Raw genomic sequence first — 23,074 nt, 5'->3', positions numbered from 1 at the left:
ATGGTTTCAAATGAGTGGCGGCCCTCACACTGGTGATGTCTTATCGGCGAAAGTGGCCCCCTCCGAAAATGAGTGAAGAGCGCTGGTGCAGATGCTGAGTGGGATTTCGAGGGATGCGATTGGCGCGTGTGTGCTCCGGATGTGCCGCCGCCGAGTGTAGGTCGGAGTGATGTCGATTCGACGACGATTTCCCGTCACGTGCCGAGAAGCTTCTTCAGTTCACAAGAACGAGGCTCGTGGCCCACCCTAAATCGCATCCACACAAACCGTGGCAGGCGCTGAAACCCGATGCACAAATGGAAAATAAATTTTAAAAACTATCCAGTGTGCGACTGTGGTCATCCAGAACAGACCGTGCGACGTATAACGACGCAATGTCCCATCCACAAATACGAAGGAGACATTACAGCGATACACTCTCTACTCCTGACGCGGCTATCGGGCTTAGACCACCTGAATGTGAAACTGCAGTCGCTGCTCTGCATCTACATCAGCGGCGGACGAAAGAAGGCGAAGAAGATGGAATCAAAGAGCGTAGAATAACAAGAGTTCTCCCAGAACGTAGAGGCGAAAACGTCGGACATCATGCCGAACGACAGCCCGATTCAACCCGAAATAGCCATCGCAAAGGCTCGCTGTGTTGAGAGAGCGGCACTGCGAGCTGGCGATGGGGCCCGCGTGGCTCTTTGGCACGGGGGTGTCCTGATATCGGCAGCGTCTGCACCGCGCTGTGTCTGGAAGAGGAGATAAAGCCCGGGCCGCGTTTTTTTTCCCCGACAACACAGGAAGAAGGAGAAGGCGGGAGCCGTGTCGTTGTCACGCTTCAGTGGTTTCAACCGTAGCGATATTTAATTGGCCGGATAAATTACTCGGCAAATTTTAGGCCAATCAGTCCGGCATTAAGGTCATCGCGAGCAATTGCCGTTTTCAGAAAATGTCTCGAGTATAATAAGGGAAGTGCTGTGGCACTGCAGTGCACCGCCTGGGATCTCAATTTTACGCTAATATATATCGGGTGGCTTGCTTGGCTGGCCTCAAGTAAATTCGTTTATTTGTTGCTACCCCTTGCGGTTCAAAGGTTCAAGCTACGGGCGCCTGCGTTACTGGGGCCTTTAGGGCGAACGTTGTTTGTGCGTGCGCAGTGTCAACACGAGGCGGCCACTAAACATTGGGAGGGGGGGAGGAGGAGGAAACATTAAACCCGGCCGGCTTTGGCCAAGTCGCGCGTGGCAGCTTGCCCAGAGAACAAGGGCGATACGTGCACTAATTCAATTGAGGACAATCAGCGGCCTTTATTTAACCACGTGGAGCGGACCGTTGGGATTTCTTTATCTGCGTGTGTTTTTTTGTTGCAGACAATATATTAAGTAAGGGTGATTACGTGGCTCCAGTTACTGTCTTGTTTTTGGAGAGATGCAATCGCGGGCAATGCTTTTTTTACTATTTGAAGCTAGGCTTCAAATAGTAAGGGTTGGTGGATACGCACACCTGTTATACAGCCCCTGTGGAGGCAAGGGTTGGTGGATCAGGTAGACGTTTGCAAAAACTCCCAACCCAGCTGGGCTTTTATTGTTTGATTGTATTCGTTGATAAGACGCGTTCAGCCGTCAGCTGTTTTACAAGAATGAACCACGGAAGACCCTGGTGAAAATGTAAAAAAAAGTTACAGCAAATAAGTCATGAACATTGCAGACACCGGGTCACATAGTAAGTGGATTCGTGAACCCATCTGTGCGGACCTGTCAGTGTTATTATCCTCTCGCACATGAAGTTGAGGTTTCTATGGGCACCGCACGGCAGCTTTCTTGCACACGAAGCAAAATAACCCGTTAAGAGGAATTGGAAAAACATCACCCAGTGCAGGACACTCCGAGCAACGAAGCATGGGACTATTGACGCTTTCCTGGATAAATAAGTTACACTATAATGATCATGAATAGCAAATATCTAATTAAATATCACATTGCCTTTAGCTTCCCCTTTGGAGGTACAACAGTTAAATGGGTGTCTCCTGCATAATTCCACCCCTCTCCCTTCTTTGTAGGCCGGTGCTCCAGGCCACCCCTAATCTTTTTCCACTGGCACATCCGAGCCGAGCCAGCGCGGGACCCTGACGGTAACGATGGTTTTTCCACTGGCTACTTCCAAGCCAAGCCGGGCACCAAACCTCGATAGGATGTCATCACAAGACATCCCGCACATCGCATTAGCACTGTTTGCTAGGAAGTTCAACGTACATGCATACACATACACACACCGAATCTGATACGGGGTCAGCTAGGGCCAGGATTTACTGAGAACACCACCGTCCCCACGTCATTTACGTGCCACATCGACTCGCCTTCTTCGTTGCAACACAACCCGTGCCTCCTGTTGCCGCTCCGGTCTGGCTCGGCGCGGCCCCGGTACGGCTCGGTAGTACACAGGAGGGGAAGACAAGAAAGAACAAGAACTGCGCAGTTGCAGTTGCACCGCCTGCACCACACCCGATAGCGACGCCGTTTGTCGCCCACACAAGCCAGCGATCTCAACTCCCACGGGTTGCGCGCGTACCCTCGCGGCCCTCTGGCCCGCGCTGTGGAAGGTTGCTGGGAGGGGGGGGGGCTCCGTGGAGAGGTGAAGGCAGCGCCGGCGCTGGGAGGGGTGTGATCGGTTCCGACGTGGGGCCCTGCACCACGAAATGTCCGTTCGGCCGACCGAGGTTCACTCTCCTCCTGTGCGCGGTACATCACTGTTGTGATGTCCCACCGCACCACCACCCGTCAACAGCGCTTGTGCCGTGTAACACCTAGCGACAGGCTTTCGCGACCAATATCATCCATAATAGAGGGGGGGGGTTGCTGGGTTAGATCGCGTAAAGATGTATGTGTCGTTAAATATATAATGTGTCGTTCAACCCGCCACCACCCGACACAGCCAACTAGTAAGGGTTGTCACGTAAACATAACGTGGCCAATTCGTCACTAGTACAGCACTAGTGTGTAGTGTAGAGTAGTGTAGTGTATAGTGTAGTGTACTAGTACAGCACTAGTGTGTAGTGTATAGTGTAGAGTAGTGTAGTGTATAGTGTAGTGAACTAGTACAGCACACCGGTGTGTTGGAGAGCCAAGCCACAACGCTGGTGGCGCCGAAGCTGAAGCCGGACCTGCTTGAAGGTCGGACGCGACTCGTATTCTCGCATTCCCTCCCGATTTAGCCACCGCTGGGGCTGCTGCTGCTGCGTGGGCTGCGTGGGCTCGGGTCGGGCCTCCACCACCGCCGATGTTGTGCACGCCGCCTGTAACACGAGCCGGCATCGCGCTGCCTGCCTCCCGCACGCGCCCCCGTCACTTTAACAAGAGCGTCTGAATGAATGCATGCCCGCGCGCGCGTGTGTGTGTGTCCGTGCGTGTGTGTCCGTGCGGTAGTGTAGTGGTTAGCGCGCTGCACTACGAACCTGGCGACCCGAGTTCGAATCCCGCTCACGGCCAACACCAGTGACGATTTTCTGAACCGGTCCCGGGCCTCCCCTAGGTCAACTCAGCCTCAAATGCGTACCTAGTGCGGTGTGTAAACATCACCACTAGGGAGACAAAGGCGGTCGGGCGTGGTGCTGGCCACCCACCCCCTCGTGTGCCGTTGCGGCCTTCATAGGTGCTCGCTAACAGCACTTGCCCCTACAGTCTGTTAAGGCTATACGGGGGATCTTTGTCTTTGTCCGTGCATGTGTGTCTTCGCAGTGTGGGGAGCGGTAGTGGAGCCGTCATCGCACTGCGTTACGAAAGCCGGGCGCCCCGAGTTCGAGTCCCGCTCACGGCCTACATGAGTGACGATTATCGGAACCGCTCCTGGGCCTCCGCTAGGTCGATTCAGCCTCAAATGAGTACCTGGTGCGGTGTGTAAAAATCATCGTCACTGGGGAGACAAAGGCGGCCGGGGGTGGCGATGGCCACCCAACCTCTCGTATGCCGTGCCGACCTTCATAGGTGATCGCTAACAGCACCTGCCCCTACAGTCTAGTAAGGCTATACGGGGGATCTTTGTGTGCAGTGTAGTGGCACCGTAGCGAGCACAGGGAGTGGTGCCGCTGCCAGTCCGTCAATCCCATGGCACCTGCGTCTGTCCCGTGACCTGCCAGGGAGCCTTCCACACTTCACGTGATAACCTCAAGGTGCACCAAGCCTGGCACAGGCGTCTGTCCCGTGACCTGCCAGGGAGCCTTCCACACATCACGTGATAACCTCAAGGTGCACCAAGCCTGGCACCTGCCTTTGTCCCGTGACCTGCCAGGGAGCCTTCCACACATCACGTGATAACCTCAAGGTGCACCAAGCCTGGCACAGGCGCTGTGGTGACATCGTTCACCACTCAGTGGCGAAGGTAGCAGCGTTGCGCTACGAACCCGGCTACCCGAGTTCGATTCTCGCTCAGTGGCGCATATTCGAACCGATGTCTTCGTCCCCAACACAAGTGGTTGGTGGTTTAGAGAAGTGCGACTCATACGGTGAAATCGCCGCGCTCGCTAAGGGTGTGGGCAATAGTTCGTATCAACCAGGCCCACCGCAGCGCAACGACGGTGGAAACCGGAGCACCCAGAGACACCCATGCGTGCGAGGGGATAAACACTCCATCCCATACAGAGAGAACAGGAGGCGTCCACATCGCTTGCTGCACTCCCTTCCCCTGCTACGGCGCCCTCTTGACGCCCATGGGAAGAGAGTTTCACAACATTCGTGTGATCCACCAACCATCGCCTCCACAGCCACCACCACCACCGCCGAGCTAATGCATGATGGACGATCTTTTATGGACCCCATGGACATCTCCTACAGGGTCCTCCTCCTTGATAAGATTCCTCAGCTTCAAACGAATCCTCTGCGTGGTTCGCCTCGCCACCGTGGGCGACACCGCATATCTGTCCCCGCGACCCCATTCGTTGTGTCGATAGCTGGGTGGCCTTTAATAGGTGCTCGCAAACAAGCGTGTGGCCCAGCGGTGTTGGTGGCTCTAGCCGGAGTGGCCGTGGCTCCCTTGTGTCTTTGCGCCTGTGTGTGCATGCGTGTGAGTGTTTACATGCGTTTCAAACTCGGGTCGCGAGTCAATCAATCATGGAGCCTGCAGTTAAAGCGGCCGGGCGGCGTGGGTTCGTTTGCTATTTTTATTTGAGATGGGAGCGGGCAGTTGGGGGGGGGGGTGGTTGCGGTGGGAGCAGTGGTGGGCGAGTGCACTCAACTCTTGACTACAGCCGCCCGAGTTTGATTCCCAGGCATGGTTAACACGCCAATCGCCCCCATTTAGGGGCCATCCATTTAGTACGTACGCATGGAGGGGGAAGGGGGGGGGGTAAACCTAAATGTGTACGCTTGCGTATGGGGGGGTCTACTGACAATGTGCGTATAGGAAACGGAGGGGGGGGTGAAGCCTCTAGAATAATTTGTCTACATTGGCCTTCAAATGAGTTAGATAGTCCGGCGGTGGACTGTCTGTTTGCTTAAACACGTGAATATTATGAATCCTTGATCGTTTCTGCGTGGATTAAATATCGGCCGTACTATATTCGGAGGGGGGTGTAGAAAGTACATTTGCGTACAGGGAGGGGGGGGGGTCAAGTTTTGACATATTTTTGCGTACCTACTAAATGGATGGCCCCTTACCCGGTCCTCGTTTCAGGCTGAAGAGAGCGAGAGTCGGTGGTGAACAGATGTCCATGTCGGTCAGAGTCAACCTCGATGGAAGTTCTCACCATCTACAATTGCAGGCTGAGTCAACGAGCTTGTCCGCCTTTCTCGAGACGCTATCCGTGCACTGCGACCCCGCTTCCGGCTGAGTTGACCCGGAGTAGCACCTCACCAGATGTACACTTGGAGACACCAATAAAAAAAAGATCAACCTTCGAATAGATTCGTGACGATTTATCATCATCGCATCGTGTCCGGAGGGTGAACGTGAACATGCCGACTACATACTGTAAACGTTAGCTGCCACTAGTGACTGCATGAACCACACGAACCCATTACATCTACCAGTTAAACACCCCGCCACACACACACAACTCTGCCCTGGTTTTATCCCAGTGTTGCTCATGGCCTCGTGTGATGATACGAAGAGGAATCCGCTCTGAACCCTCCTCGAAGTGCAGCCCTTCGTGTTAGAGAAGGGCCCGAAGAAGCAGCTACCACAGAACTGCTTCTGAGATGCCTCCAGGTGACCTCTTGTCCGTAAAGCGAGGGGGCAGCGAGAACAAACGTCGATTATCTCCCACGCGATTCGATGCGCGAATCTTTAGCTAAAGTATCAATAATAATATTAGTAGATGCATCGTTAACCTCCTGCAACCACCATTTCCCTGAATATATACTATACACCATCTCCCTGTTTAACACCAAGTAGCAGGCTTTCGCGACCAATGCCATCCATAATAGAGGTTGTTTTGGTTAGATCGCGTAAATATATAAATGTGTCGTTAAAACCCGCCACCACCCGACACAGCCAACTAGTCAGGGTTGTCTGTTTACGTGACAACCCTAACTAGTTGGCTGTGTCGGGTGGTGGCGGGTTTTAACGACACATTTATATATTTACGCGATATAACCCCAAAAAGAAACTCTACTAACACCATCTCCCAACAACGAAGTCTGCACTCCCCTCCCCCTTCCTCCTTTCCTCCCCCACCACGGTCTCTCTCTCTCCCCCCATCCCCAGACGCCGTCTCCTGCCCCTCCACCCACAACCGCACACCACCACCGGCACCACCACCACGCCATATTGTATCATTTAACGAGAGAACCACATCCAGGCCTCTCTCTCTCTCGTGTTTGTCTCTGTGGACTGAGCCACAAAACGGGCGTGTGGGAAACCATCCACAGCACCACAGATCAGCGAACGGTGCCACGGGGTGGGGTAGTGAACGGTGTGCGAGAGGGGATGGGGGTGGGTAGGTGTGTGGGTGGGGGGGTAGTGAGTTGGGCAGGGTGGGAGGTTGGTGGGCGACGTGGGACGGATGGGTGGTGAGTGCTGGCCGACGCGGTGTTGAAGTGTCGGAGTTGGGGCGGCGCAAAGAGTTGAGCGCGGTGAGAGGTGGTGCGTTGGAGGGGAGTGGTTATGGGGGTGAGAGGGGTGGCGGGTGAGTGGTGTGGTGGGTTTGGCAGTGTGCGAGGTGGGGGTGTGTGGTGGGTGGGGTGGTTTTGAAAGTGGCAAGTTGGTGTTGTCGTGTGAGAGGGGAGTGGTGGGTGACGTGGGTGGTGTGGTGTGGAGTGGGAGCCGGGTGGTGTGTGGAGGGTTGGTGGTTTGGAAGGTGGGTGGAGTGGGAGGTGGGTGGGGTGGTGTGGAGTGGGAGATGGGTGGAGTGGGAGGTGGGTGGGGTGGTGTGGAGTGGGAGATGGGTGGAGTGGGAGGTGGGTGGGGTGGTGTGGAGTGGGAGATGGGTGGAGTGGGAGGTGGGTGGGGTGGTGTGGAGTGGGAGGTGAATGGAGCGGAGGCTGGGTGGTATGGGAGATGTGTGCAGTGGGAGGTGGATGGTGTGGGAGGACGGTGGGAAGGGGTGATGAGGTGTAAATAGCTACAGCTGGTGTAGCTGATGTGTGTTTCCTGTATGTCGGCTTGGCCTAAAATTCGGAATATTTATCAGATAACTGAGGGATTCCTCTAGGTTGGCTCAGCCTAAAAGTAGGACCTGGGAAAAAGCCTCTCCCAGAAGAGGAGGACCTCTTTTCTTTCTTCTCTTTTTTTTTGGATAACCACCGAACAAAGGCGCATCGCGTGCGTTCAGATGCGGCCGTCTGGAACGCTCTTCTTTCCGCGATCAGGAAGCCATTGGAGCTATCCCCTTTTACATTGTCTGGATTGAAAACTAATTTCTTTCGAACTGCTTTTTGTGCTTCCTTTGTTGGCCTTCCCCCCGCATCTCCGATTAGCACGGTTGGCTACGTACGGTGCGAAAGAAGTTCAGTATACGTACTCACATACGTTAATTTCGCTTCTATACGTTTAGTTCCCTTCGAGACGATGGGGCCCAATGAGATCGCTCCATCTCGCCGTGTCTCGCACCAGCCTCACGGCTCCCTTTACTCTTTGCCCTCTTGGATCGAGATCGTTCTTCACCGAGCCAATCCCAGCAGATATTTTTTCTTCCTCTATTCTGTTTTTGTTCCACGTATCTTTTTTTTGGTACGGAACACCATGTTTGGACCTGCGCTAGGTCAACTCAACCTCAAATGTGTTCCGCAGGGCACAAAGGGAGCGCGGGGGGGGGGTCAAGCACACATTCCAAGAAGCAGCGGCTATGGCCTTGCCAGTTTTGCGAATTTGAATCGGACGCTTCTTCTTCTTCTAACAATTCCAATGCATCTCGCTCGCGTTTTCGTTTTTGACCGAGTTCCTCCCTGCCATGCCGCCCGCATGTCATCCTCACTCGCTCCCTCCTCCCCAGAGTGGGCGAGCGGCAAAGCAGAGCGAAAGAACGAGCGAGACGGAGCGAGAGGGAGAGAGAAAGGGAGCGAGCGAGCGGGTGAGCAAACAGGGCGGCAGCGAGCAAGGGCACGAGAGATGAGAATGGCCGGAAGGAAAGGCCCCGTCCCCACGTGCGCTCAGCGCGATAACCGACGCCGCCCGCCGTCGTGGCAGCCACCGCCTCCAAACTCTCGCGACCCTGACGACTGCTGCTAACCTCCACGTGTTCCCCTCCGCATCTAGAGACACGCATTGACGTTCTTTTGATTATTCTGGTGCGATAAATGTCCAAACGATGGGCCACTTTGTTGAGCTATCTCATTCGTGGCCAGGTGGCTTCTGAAAAACGAGTTAATAACTCGGTGGGCTTTTATAATCGAGAGTTTTATTGGATTAGATCGCGTAAATATATAAATGTGTCGGTAAAACCCGCCACCACCCGACACAGCCAACTAGTAAGGTTTGTCACGTAAACAGAACGTGCCAATTCGGTTTTGACCTGCTGGGGTCCCGGTGTGTTGGAGAGCCAACACACCGGTGTGCTGTACTAGTGACGAATTGGCCACGTTCTGTTTACGTGACAACCCTTACTAGTTGGCTGTGTTGGGTGGTGGCGGGTTTAGCGACACATTTTTATTTACGCGATCTAACCCCCCATAAAATACTCTATTATGGAATGTATGTAACATTGCTATAAAAAATAAATATCCTTCCAAACCAACGTTTTGGTCCAGGAACAGTCGCTTCTGCAAGACAGAATGAAGGCGTGGAATACGTCGGCTATGTTTTTTTTGCATTGCTGTTCGTCAAAGTGATCTGTTGAGGTGTTTGCGGTCACGCGCCCCGTCGAGTCGCCGGCGATTGAGGGAGGAGCGGCTCGCAATGAACCTGGCAAAAAAAACAGGAATTCCGCAAGCACGCTAATCCACGGACACATCGCGACTGCCGACTGTGGAGAGATCACTCGATTCTTTGTGGAAACGTGGCCCGTCACCCGTGGCTTTGCAGCGGCCACGAACTTCAGCGACGTTGAACGAGCGCTAAGGGCGTCAACATCTCATCCGCAGCGAAGAAAGCCACCGCTCTGTTATGGCGAGACATGGACTGGGGTCTGTTATACAGGCACCAGTGACGCAATAAGAAGCAGAAATAAAATACCATTTCTTAATTCGAGGAAGATTATCTTCCGCCAAACAGGCGCTAGTCCTCGACAATCGAATTTGACCGAGGTCATGTTTAAATACGTCTGAGTTAAGGCTGCTATTTGTTTCCATCACTTATTTATTTTATTTGCTGGGGCTTATCTGACCTTTGTTAAGCCTCACCTCAAACGCTGACACATCGCTTCGCTTGAGTCGGTCTGTGAGCTCCTCTGGCATGGGACGAGGAGGCTGCAATCTCTCCTGACCACCCAGCTCTCAATCAACTTCCTTTCCCTAAGAAGTCTATTCTCTTTTCTTTGTATCAGCACGGACGTTTATATATATGTGTGTAATGTTCCTTTTTCGATGTGTGTTTTATGCAGTGTGTGCTCATAAGCACTAGGAAGACAAAGGCGGACATGCGTTAGTTCCGGCCACGTCACTCTCTCTCTCTCTCATGTCCTGTTTCCACTACTGCAGCTATTACACCCCAAAATGCAATATGCCCGCAACATTTTAAAATGTACTTGTCATACAAAATAGTTGAACTAGTAATGCTTTTTGCATTATTATTATGGAAGAGGTTGTCTGTTACTTAATAGCTACTAATAGCGTAACTATTCCTACAACAACTTAAACAATGTTAATTGTTTTTTTACCCTTTTATCTGGCAACAAAACTGACACCTTTTGTACAAGGAGTCATGTTTGAATTGACCACAATACCTGTAGTCGGAATGCAAACAAAAACATAACTCAGATAATGTATGCATTGTCCTTGAAATTGATTAGGCCACACCCGAGACAGCTTTCCTTAGAGCCTAGTCTCACATGGTGTTGGACCAGATGACGCCAAAAGGTGTCAGTTTTGTTGCCAGATAAAATGGTAAAAAAAACAATTATCATATTTTGCTACTGGCAAATGAGGTTCCAACGGTGTAAACAACTTAAAAACTGTTCATCAGGAAACATTCTAAAATGTCATGCTCATCAGGTCCGCATAGTGTCAACAAATGCAGTCTCCAACTCTTGTAATGAACTCTGTCTCTCTACCGGCCTCTCTAGTTAAGTGTCGTGAAGGACCATTGCCCGAAACGTCGCCTATTATAGATATTTTAGTTTCCCTTGTTAGACCACACACACACACAGTGTGTTATTGACGAATGTGTTGGGTTGTTGTTGTTGTCATTTGTGCTTGTCCATCGCTGCCAACACAGTAGCAGCAGCAGCAGCATCATCACCACCAAATCACGTGTCCTTCCGAATCGCTTGCTAAACAGGAGTCAGAGGACTGTGGAAATCTCTCTACGGGGGGGTGGGGGGGGGGTCTTGTAATGCGTGTTCTCGGTTCTGTTCTTTAGAACTCATGGCCTCCAGGGGGTCGTGGAAGTTGGTGCCACTGGAGTGGGTGGTGGGGTGGGGGGGCGGGAGGCAGTTCTGTTGATATCTTTTCATCGTTGTTGTATGACTCGTCTGGAGCCTCTGACTTGGGGGACAACCGCTGCGCGTTTGAATGGCGTTCAAATCCACGTGCTCGCTCCCGAGTGAAAGGCGCGGGTTGTGTAGCGTGCGTGTGCGCGTGTGTGTTTATGACAGTGTGTGTGTGTTTATGACAGTGTGTGCGTGTGTTTATGACAGTGTGTGCGTGTGTTTATGACGGTGTTTGTGTGAGAAAGTGTGTACGGGGAGCGGAGTGTGTTAGGAGTGGTTTGCGCGCTGCGTTACGAATCCGGCAACCCGAATTTGATTACCGCTCACGGCCAACACCAGTGACGATTATCTGAATCAGTTATGGGCCTCCCCTAGGTCGACTCAGCCTCAGATGGGTACCTGGTACTACTAGGGAAACAAAGGCGGCCGGGCGTGGTGTTGGCCACCCACTCCCTCGTGCGCCTTGCCGACCTTTATAGGTGCTCGCTAACAGTACTTGCCCCTACAGACTGTTAAGGCTATGCGGGGGATCTTTGTCGTTGTGCGAGAGAGTGCGCGTGTGTGCGTGTGCATCGCCACGAGGTGCTGGCCGCCTCACCCTTGGTGAGTCGTATCAGTCTTCATCGGTTGTTCGCTGACGGCACTTGCCCCAGCAGTCAGTTCAGACTTTAAGGAAATCTTTGTATTTGCTTGAACTCGGCGACGCATGCGAATGAACAAACAGCGCGGGTTTTTTTGGGGGGTTTTGTTTACACGAACTGATTGACGTCCGTATTGTGCGTCCCATAATAATTGATTCATGAATGCACGGTTACATTTCCACTGGCCAGGTGAAACGGTGAACACATATACGGCGTGTGAGTGTGCGCGTCAATCCACCGCTGGATGAAGGACGTCGTCACGGTCTGTGCTTACACGTGGGAGCCTTTCGACTTCGCACAAAATTTGACCTTGACCCCAGCACTCTCTGGTCAGTGCGGGAGCATCGTCGCAAAGCCATAGAAGTTGTACTGTACGGCACAATATTTGTTTGCGAAGCTCACTGCCGCCCACTGTTATGTCCGCTGGCAAGCCCGTTCCAAGCACTACGCAGTTTCTCAACCTGCTTAGCTTCAGCGGTGTGACACGCAAAGGGGACACGGGGTTACAGAAAGCCATCGCGCCCCCTTGGGATCAACAGCGCGCGTGCTGACGAGTGTCCGGTAAACACATGGAGATTTCACGAATGCGCGCACGTCAGCGAACGCGCTGATGCGATTCTGCGCATGACATTGACATTCTAACACGTGTTCGCGCTTACATGCGTGTGCTTGCTTGCGTGCGCACGCGCGCGATGCTAAGCATGAGCTGGCGTTGCCCCGTTTACAATTCGCGTGTTCGACCGATTGCGGCGGCGGCAGCAGCAGCAGCAATCCACTGCTGGATGAAGGCCTCCCTCCCCAAACCAACGCCGTCGTCTGTCGCGATCCCGCAATGTTATTATGCCACCTTCATGGACTTGAGCCGATTGCGTCGCTCCGTCTCCTCGGTGGACGTCCTCTAGGACTCGCTCCATTCCCTTTGGGCTGCCACTCTGTCGGTTCGCTTGCCCTTCGGACATAACTCTACCTGGCAATGCCCACTTACTTATTGTTTTACCCACCCTAATGATGTCGTTAAAACCGGCGTATGTTCTCTAAACCACGTGTTCCTCTTTTTCCTTAGTTTAATCGACGAGGAGTTTTTTTTTTAAACCGATGGTTAAAAATGTAAACTTCCATCCAGGAAATGTGTCCTACTCGCGAATACGACGACAACGATGATGACGATGATACTATTGTAGGTGTCCTTCATATTTTGCCGATTAAGTGCGGTTAGTGTGCAGCGAATCAGATTTTCAATTCGCAATAAGCCACATGTGACATCTTCAAATTCAGTCACGGGCAATTATGATCGGTAATTTACAGTGAAATGAAAACAAATTTCGTGAATGGATTCTGTCGAATCACTGTAATTACATCGATGCATTGATCGATGCACGCAAATACTCTGTGGTAGCCATTAAAAGAAACCACATTCTGCTGTTGAAAACTGTCAAAGTTGCTCAACTTAAGCCAGCTAAACGCAGGGCAATGTTGAATCCAATAATAATACCGCAATGTGTTGTGCTACTTCGTAGTCGGAGGCCAGAGTGGTGCGTTTATTGCGGAGCGGTGGTGTAGCGGTTAGCACACCGCACTTCGAACCCGGCGACCCGAGCTCGATTCCCGCTCACGGCCAACACCGGTGACGATGATCTGAACCGGTCATGGGCCTCCCCTAGGTCGACTCAGCCTCAAATCAGTACCTGGTGAGATGTGTAAACATCTTCAGTACCAAGACAAATGCGGCCGGGCGTGGTGCCGGGCCTTACCTTCATAGCTGCTCGCTAACAGCACTTGCCCCAACAGTCTGTTAAGGCTATCCGGGGGATATTTTGTGTTTGTTTTGCAAGGATCGGTAGTTTAGTAGTTAACGCGCTGCGCTACGAACCCGTCGACACGAGTTCGATTCCCACTCAGGTCAACACCAGCGACGATTATCTGAACTAGTTGTGGGCTACACGGGACATCTTTGCACTTTATGTATTTATTGTGCTCGAGCTATAGAACTCAACGTGTTTTCATTGAAGATGGGCTCAACGTTGCAAGAGTGCCTTTGCTCGGTTGTCACGTGGAGCACTCACTGCATGCGACAGAGAGTCAGAGAGAGGAGTGCGTGTGGCCGGTTTGCTTTGCCAGCCCGCGCTCGCTCGCTCACTCACGCTGGAGGGCTTTTAAATTTAACGCGACGAAATATTCGAGCGGTGTTGGCAATGCGCGCGCGCTATATTTATCCCTTTGCGAAGAGCCCCCCCCCCCCCATAACGAGACGCGACTTTGTTCCACCTGACGTTCCACCAGCCCGCTGAGTTCGCGTACTGGACGTCATCGATAGCTTTATCCCGCACGCCCGCGCGTCCACCAGCTGCTCACCGCTCACATCTGTGCTGCTGCCCACCAACTCAACCCACCCACCCCCCCACCTCGACCTGCCAACTTGCAAACACACCTGCACACACCTGCACACACCTGCACACACCTGCACACACCTACCCACCTTACCGCTGTCAACACCCCCGATCACGTGCTCACCCGGAGTTATTTGCTCACCTGTCGGGGCTACAAACCCTCCCAGCTGCCCGCTCACTAATTCATTCATCACGCATCGCCAGCGATGGATCGTTGCGCCAAACGAGTAACATCTTGCGACAGGATTCGTACGCGGACTCCTCTTGGTGCCATGACGGTGTTTCGAGTAAAATGTTTGATCCACACACCACGGGAACCACCCACCCAAGACGCCTATAGCCAACCATGCACGCTTGGGCCCTATTCTCAGTCACAGCTCGGCTCAGGCTGGGGCACTTTCAACGCGGCTCAGCTCGAGATTGCGCGACCTCAGTTGCTTCCGAAAGACGCGCGCGTGGGCGGCTCAGCGGTGGCTCGGCTCAGGTTCAGCCTCACGACTGGGAGCGTACTCAGAGCCGGCTCAGTCGAGTGAGAGCCAAGCGGTGGCCGTGTCTTGAAAGACAAAGGTGCGGGTCTAGGACCGTCGCAAATGAGGCATCGGACAATTCATGAGAGCTCAGCGATTAATGGATCAATTCGCACACTCGCGATGCATGCACATAATTGCTCGCGCGTGAGACTTGATTGTTTACGATTATGTTTAATTGTGGCAATGTGGCCGTGTTGATGCACATCGTCTGAATACCATACACTTACAAAGTGCATCACGCATGCCCATCTATAGCGTCTAAATTGCAATCGCACCTCCAGACGCTTCGCAGCCCAAAAGCATTGATGGAGCTGTCGTGAGGAGCAATCGCGTCTCAGGGGGGTGGACACGAGTGATGTGCACACGCTGTGCAAACGATATGCAGATTACACGCTTTTGATGAATGTGGGCTAATGCAGCAAGCGGAGCAGATGCAGAACCGGACAAGCGACAGAAACAAATAATACGGAATGCGAACGTCATATTTAACAAATTATGGATCCTTCAACTGAAATGTGACCCAAGCATTGTGATAAGTGAGCGTTGTCCTGGGAAACGTGATAAGACAAAGACCGCCTGTGTAGCGTTAACAGAATGTTGGGGCAAGTGCTGTTAGCGAGTAGCACCTGTGAAGGCCGGCACGGCACACGAGGGGGTGGGTGTCCAGCCCCACGCCCGACCGCCTTCGTATCCCTAGTGGCGCTGTTTACTACACAGCGCACCAGGTACTCATTTGAGGCTGAGTCGACCTAGGGGAGGCCCAGGGAATGCTTCAGATAATCGCCACCGATGTTGACCGTGAGCGGGAATCGAACTCGGGTCGGCGGGGTTCGTGGCGCGGCGCGCAAACCGCGATGCCACCGGCTTCACATCCACACACACACATTCATAATGTTATACAATTAAAATAAGTAATCGTCGAATTACTTAACCATAGCCAAGCTTCAGTGGCACACTCTACAATCCACGTACGGTTGTTGTTTTTTTTAAACTGTACAATGTCACCACAGATGGCCGTACAGTTAACGCAATAACTCAGTTTCTCCATCCGCTTAATCCGCCTGCTGTTATCAACAAGAGCTTGGTGGACTGCTTTGTGGGTAACCAGATATTTGTTTCACCAAATTCATCAAACAGCTTCGGTAGGGAGGGGGGGCTGAGTGGGGGGGGGAAGCTGCGGTCCATTAAAACCCCGCGTGACATCATTCGCAAAGAGCAGGGCACCGTGTTCTGACATCGATGCCAAAGCGTTCGTGCAATTGCTCTCAGACACACTCACGGACAATACAAAATGTTTGTCCCCCAACGTGCAATGTTGAGCATCGACATGAGCACAATGTGCGTGCGAGCATCTTCTACTCGATACGAACACGATGCGTACGGCCGTTTGTGTGGCTGGGCGGCAGGTTGAAAGTTCAAAGCATGGTGGTCGGGGGTTTGAATTCGACATCACGTGGCGATCGAGAATGTAACACGTGCTGCGGTGATTCACAGCCATTTGTCAGTCCACTGCTGGATGAAAGTGCCCCCGGTGCGTGTCAGTCGTGGTGGTTGTTTGTCCCCGCTTGAAACCACGCTCGTCAGCCCGGGTTTGGCGGAATGCAGGGCCGCTTTCGACAATCACTCGCCGCTCACGATAGGAATCGAACTCAGGCTCAACGGGTTCGCCGCGCGGCTCGGCGCGCCAACCACCGCGCCACCGCTGCACCCGAGGCGTCGTCGGTGGGATTCTGTTATTGGGTGGCTGAGACGGAGGCTCCGATCGATCAGGATTTCATCTCGGAAGCGAATATTTGAACAAATACGTGGGCCCGGAGCCCCTTGGCTGCAGAGTAATCCACACGGTTCACCACTAATCCCCTTAAACTCACACTCGCGCACCGGCAACATCCGTCTTTGCATCGCCGCGGTTGACGTCGATGGAGCAGAGCACCTGGAAATAGCACGGCCCTCGTGAGCAAGGTGAGCAAGGCCAGCTGTGCTTATATCAGAAGTGCGCTTTCGTCAGATGTCGCCCTAAGCCGTCCCCCCCCCACCAGTGTAATAATACGAGCACGTGTCGCTTATATGAGAACCGTGCTTATATGAGGTGCGCTAATAATGGTTCCGGAGTTTGTCCCGAAGCCACACCGCCCACGGCGTTAGGAGGCAGCCTGCATGCGGCACCACCGTGGGGCGCCGGACTGCGGGGAACACGGCGTCAAAGTGAAGGTCACATCCCGGTGTAGAGGTCGCTGGGGGTGAACTGGCTGGGTAGGCCAGCAGTGGGTAGATCATAGCTGCGGCGCGATGGGCACATTCACGAGATGGCATCCTCACTCTGGGTTTACAGTTGCAAGGAAGGGAAGTAGCTACGCACAGATGATGAAAGTCGACACAATCGGCAGTAGCACTGCCTTATGAAGAAGGACAAATACATATTCAACAGGTGACGTTGGAGGGCAAGGATCCTTCCATATAACACACGAAGAAGGGCCATTGCCCAAAACGTTGCCTATTATATATTTGTTTCCGTTTAAGGCTTCAGCATCATTGACGAATGTGCCGAGTGTTGGTGTTTATTGTGATTGTGCAACACTGTCAACGCAGCAAGCAGCAGCAGCATCAAATACTTTATTTACAAGGCCATGGGGCATGCATTGCGAGGCCTTCATCTAGCAGTTGATAGATGTACCATGATGAAGATGATGACGACGTATGCCCCTATGTGAGCGCCACCGTGGCGAAATGTTAACTACCTCGCCTGGTATACAGGAGGGTCGTGGCTTCGATCCCGACCCTGACGCCCGCTGCTGTATATTTGGGGTTTACGTGTTCTCGCCGTAGTTGCGTGGATTTTTCTCAGGGTCCTCCCGTTTTTCCCTCCACATTTAGAAACATGTGCTTAGAGTTTTTGGCTGATATACATTTTCCACTTGATAAGCCACTTCTTTGAGCTGTCATTTGTGTCCAGGTCGCTTCTGACAAAGAGCTATATAGCTCAGTGGGCCTTACCTGGTGTCATTTAATTTGTTTTTATAATTCAGCGTCTCTCTTGGCAAAGCAAGTTCTTTCATTTGATTCGTGACTACGACATCGGTACATAGATACCCAGAAATCCTCACTGAAATCTCAAGACCCTTGCCCCAGGGAGTGCAAGTAAGGAATCGCCGGTCGCAGTGAGTGGAGGCGTTTGCCGCTCACGGTTGGGAGGCTCTCGATCGGAGATGCTCAGTGCACGGTGGTAGTGGGAGGTGACGTTATTGGATGCACCCGCAGTGGGGGGGGGCAGGCATGGAGGGGCGGGGGTGGGGCACCCATTAAAGAGGAGAGCGCTTAATTCGAATGGAAACCACTGAGCCGGTGATTAGTTGGAAACCTCTGGAGATCGGCGGTCTGCGATCGGCATTCTGGCCACGTGACGATGGGAGCTGGCCCGTTAGATTGTAATCGTTCCGCATGATGCGTTTCAGATTGAACAAAAATTGCAACTCTGGTTTTTTTTTTGTAAATGTGTCTGCTCTTGGGATGTTTTATGTTTGTTTCCGTCCTGGGAAGCAGTGGCCGGGTGACTCAGGGGTTAGAGATGCTGAGTTACTGGGTTTGGATCTGGGTTCGAGGCACTGAGGACCTAGGTTTGAATTCAGGTTTCAGCCACCGGTGAAATTAAACCGAGCTCTCAAGGGTGATGATTCGATGGTCTCAGCCTACATGGTCACTTAATTTGACCAAATTTCAGCTCCGACACTTTACAAATTTCAGTGGTGACGTGTGTTACAACCAATGTTTTGCATGGTCAATAAAAGGTGGGCCTAAAAAATGAATTCTGAGATAATTTCGTGACATTACACCCACGGTACAATTTAAATATAATTTTGGAAGAAAAAATTATACAGTAGTTTGCATTAACGGTAGCGTACTGCCTCATGCAGACATTGACGCTGATGTTGTTGAAATGTCTTATGAGTATAATGATGTATGGGTCATGGGCATGACACACAAAAACTAACCTGTTGATTTTTATTTTTACAGATAAAGCCCACTGAACTATACAGCTCTTTTTTCAGAAGCGACCTGGCCACAACGAAGTGGCTTATCATGTTAAAATGTATAGCAACCAAAACTACTTTATGCGCATGTTGATTCTAAACGTTGAGGGAATAACCGGAGGATCCGGAGAAAAATCCCCGCGACCACGGAGAGAGAGAACGAATATGCAAAGTTTGAGCGATGAGATCTGCCCAATGTGCAGGAGTGAGATGCATTGTGGCATCACCGGACTGTGATGGATGACAACAGTGTTGGAGGAATTAATTTCAACAGCAGATTGATCACGGCCCGTGATGGTGATAACAACGTGATGGACACTGCACAATAAAATAACTCCCACATTTAAGGCAAAAAGAAGCTCTGTATGTTTTTGAACGTTTTTGGCAACCTGAAAAGTTCACCGAATTGGGCGCTGGCTACCAGAAATTGCCCTTAGGGACGACACGACCGAATAATAGTTAATGCGTCTTACACAATATCCGACACATCGGTAGGAACTCCGCCTCTCAGCCGCGCGGCGGGCTACATGTTTACTTTGGTGGAAGAGCGCCTTGCGAGATGCAACGTTGACTTTGGAAGAGGCGCGCGCCTCTCAAAATATCAGAAGAACCAAGCGCTACTGGCCAGTCATAATTAGAAACACGCTTTTGTGTTTTGTTCTCTGGACGCAAGCCCCCGATGCGATTGCAATCGGGTGCTGCTGTGACGCCAACTGCACGCGCGTTGCTGGAGGTGGACCTCTTGACGTTTGGGGGGGGGGGTGTTGGGTGGACGAGGAGAGAGACTCTCGGATCCTTTCTCCGCCGAGTCAGACGGAGCGCGCCGCGGGGGGCGGGCGAGCCGACAGGGTTTGCCGATTCGCATCACAAGCGTCGTGGGCTTTCTTCAGTTTTTTCATAATGAAGGTTGTTGGGGTCTTTTTTTTGGGATGGGGGGGGGGATAGATCGTGTAAATATAAAATGTGTCGTGAACCCACAGCCACGTAAACAACACGTGTCAATTCGTTCCTACTTCAGTGAACCCCCCCCCCCCCCCACAGCATTTACAAATTCGAGTACGACGTTTCGCTGGTGACTAAAACCGAAGTTCGGCAGGCGGTTTGCCAGAATCGTGAAGAAGTCCTCATGTTTCGGTCTTAAATCGAGGGAGCAAAAGGTGATGTCACCGCTGTGAGCCCATCGTGCGCGAAGAGCAACGGGGGGGGGGGGGGGTGAATGCAGTCGAAATTACAATTTCTGCTCTTTGAAATAATTCAGCCGCGGCTCTGCTCCGTATGGGGCGACTGATGCCGACGTAGTGGGGGGGGGGGGGCATGTCGAGTTTCAGTAAGCATACGGCACGGGGGGGGGGTGGCATCAGAGACTTAAAAGATAAATATATATCTCTGAATCATCTTCAAATGCAAACGGTGAAATCATTCATGTTTATACCAACGTCGTTGCCCACAGATGTGCCTGGCTTTATTTAGTGTGTGTGTGTATCTACAACGACATTTGGGACATCAGACGTGCCACATGCGTTTATTTACAGCCTCTTGTCGAGGTACTGCTGGATGAGGTGCCTCGACCTGCCACTGTCGGTCATGACCGTTGTGCGGCCATACTTCACCACCCTGGTCGTTGTGCGTTTGTGAAAATGGGTGGGGGGGCCCAGGGTAGATTCGGATATCGCCTTCCGATGACGTTGGCTGCGGCCAACGCGCGGTGTCGCCAGGTTGCCAAGCGAGGTGCGCTAACCACTGCGCCACCACTCCACCCCTGCGTCCGTATACGCGTGCAGTTCGTCAGCAACGTGTTCAGCGTGGAGAAAGCAAGGGGACAGGTACGGCCGTTGCAGTGGCCCTCCCTCGGAGGTCGGGAAAGATGACAAATAAAAAAACCCCGGAAGGTTGGACGCTGTAAGAGAGGAACTTGAAGGTTGGGTCTCGGCCTTTGCAACACCGAGGAGATCTGACAAAAAGGAAGGAGGCGATGGCGATGTGAGGTGGTGGCAATGGCCTTGCCACGATGAGGCCCCTTTTAATATGACCGTTGTTCTGTGCGCAGATTGCCCACTAATGTGAGATGTTACCATTAATGTGATGTTACCATTAATGTGATGTTACCATTAATGTGATGTGACCACTAATGTGATGTTACCATTAATGTGATGTTACCCCGAGACTCTCTGAGTTACTGGTTGGTTCCTCTGTATTTCGGTCGCGACCCATTGCACTTAGACTCAGCTGTGCGGTGAGACGCATCCTGTTCATGACGGGACATTGCGGACACTTTGACCACTGTGACCACATATAGGCCTCTATATAAGGAACGAAACAGGTGGACTTCTCCACGAATCTGGCTGTCGCCTGATGAAGCCGGTTGTAATTACTGGCGAAACGTCGTACTCAGATTGTAAATGTTGTGGCTTGGCTCTCCAACACACCGGTGTGCTGTACTAGTAAACTACACTATACACTACACTACCCTACACTATACACTACTCTACACTATACACTACTCTACAATATACACTACTCTACACTATACACTACTCTACACTATACACTACACTACTCTACACTATACACTACTCTACACTATACACTACTCTACAATATACACTACTCTACACTATACACTACTCTACACTATACACTACACTCCTCTACACTATACACTACTCTACACTATACACTACTCTACACTATACACTCCTCTACACTATACACTCCTCTACACTATACACTACACTACTCTACACTATACACTACTCTACACGATACACTACACTATACACTACTCTACACTATACACTCCTCTACACTATACACTACTCTACACTATACACTACACACTAGTGCTGTACTAGTACACTACACTATACACTACTCTACACTATACACTACTCTACACTATATACTACTCTACACTATACACTACTCTACACTATACACTACTCTACACTATACACTACACACTAGTGCTGTACTAGTACACTACACTATACACTACACTACTCTACACTATACACTACTATACACTATACACTACTCTACACTACACACTAGTGCTGTACTAGTGACGAATTGGCCACGTTCTGTTTACGTGACAACCCTTACTAGTTGGCTGTGTCGGGTGGTGGCGGGTTTAACGTCACATTTATATCTTTACGCGATCTAACCCAAACAAACCTCTATGATGGACTCTGGCCTCATGACCTCATCAAACCCGAATGCGCCCTCGCTCATCCAATCTCAGAGGCCCGGCAGGTTTTTTTTTCTTGAGCCCCGTTCGTTCTCGCACGAGGGCACCGCCGGGGCTGGTCAGGTGTTATAGGCTTGAGGCGTTGGGGCTGCGAGGTTATCCGGTTTCTTACCGCGCGTAGCTTGTTGACTTAATCGACCGAGCGTCCAAACGTGCCGTGCTCCGCCAAGTCGCTCTCTTGCGATGCCGACGGCGCTACGGGGCTTGCTTTATACTTTGTGTGGGGCACGACAGCAATAAACGACGACGTAGCTCTGTGAGTTTCTTTGTCAACAGTTCCCCCCAAACACCGCGGCATGTTTGAGGTGATTTTCTTTGTTTTGTGTTCTTCTGTTCGCCCGTGACTGCAGCTGCTGCCACAGCGAATTTTTTTTTGGGCCGCGGCAATTCCTGTCACGATGTCCCTCGGCACCGGGGAATATTCTCGCCACGCCTTTTCCTTCCATCGCGAATCACCCATTCTCTCTCTCTCTCGCTCTTTCTCTCATGTTTTTGTTTAAGTTCTGAGCGAGCGAGGGAGCGAGCGATCGACCGCACCTTCCCGCATGTTCCACTAAAAATAAACTCCACAAAGACGAGTCGGTACGACAGGGCAGCTGCTTTCACTGCTCGCGGGAAAGTTATTTTTTTTTGCGATGGTTCCCAGGGCTCACGGCGCGGCCTGGCTAGACACGTGGGTGACCTTATGGCTCTGCAAGATGGAAGACGCAGAGGGGGGGGGTGGTTCTTTGTCTTTCATTTGCGGCGCGTGTGTCTGACCCTACGTGAAGCTTGGCTACGGTTGAGTAATTGGACGATTGCATTTATTTGATTGCATGTTTAATTGTATCACGTTATGAATGCGTTTGTGGACGTGGTTTGCGCGCAGCACCACGAACCACGCCGACCCGAGTTCGATTCCCGCTCAGGTCAACATCGGTGGCGATTATCTGAAGCATTGCTGAGGCCTCCCCTAGGTCGACTCAGCCTCAATTGAGTATCTGGTGCGGTGTGTAAAATCGCCACTAGGGAGACAAAGGCGGCCGGGCGTGGCGCTGGGCAACTCACCCTCTCGTGTGCCGTGCCGGCCTTCATGGGTGCTCGCTAACAGCACTTGCCCCAACGGGATAGGGCATGACATTATTGCGTTTGTGATGGTTAGCACGGTCATTACCATCGTCATCGGTAGTGCCATCTAATCGTGGCACTGCAGCTGCACGGATGCTACTGTCAGTCTTCATTATTTTCTTTGCTGTTTGATTT

This window comes from Lampetra fluviatilis, chromosome 10, assembly GCF_964198595.1.
Source record: "Lampetra fluviatilis chromosome 10, kcLamFluv1.1, whole genome shotgun sequence".
Taxonomy (NCBI): Eukaryota; Metazoa; Chordata; class Hyperoartia; order Petromyzontiformes; family Petromyzontidae; genus Lampetra; species Lampetra fluviatilis.
This window is presented reverse-complemented; position numbering follows the sequence as displayed.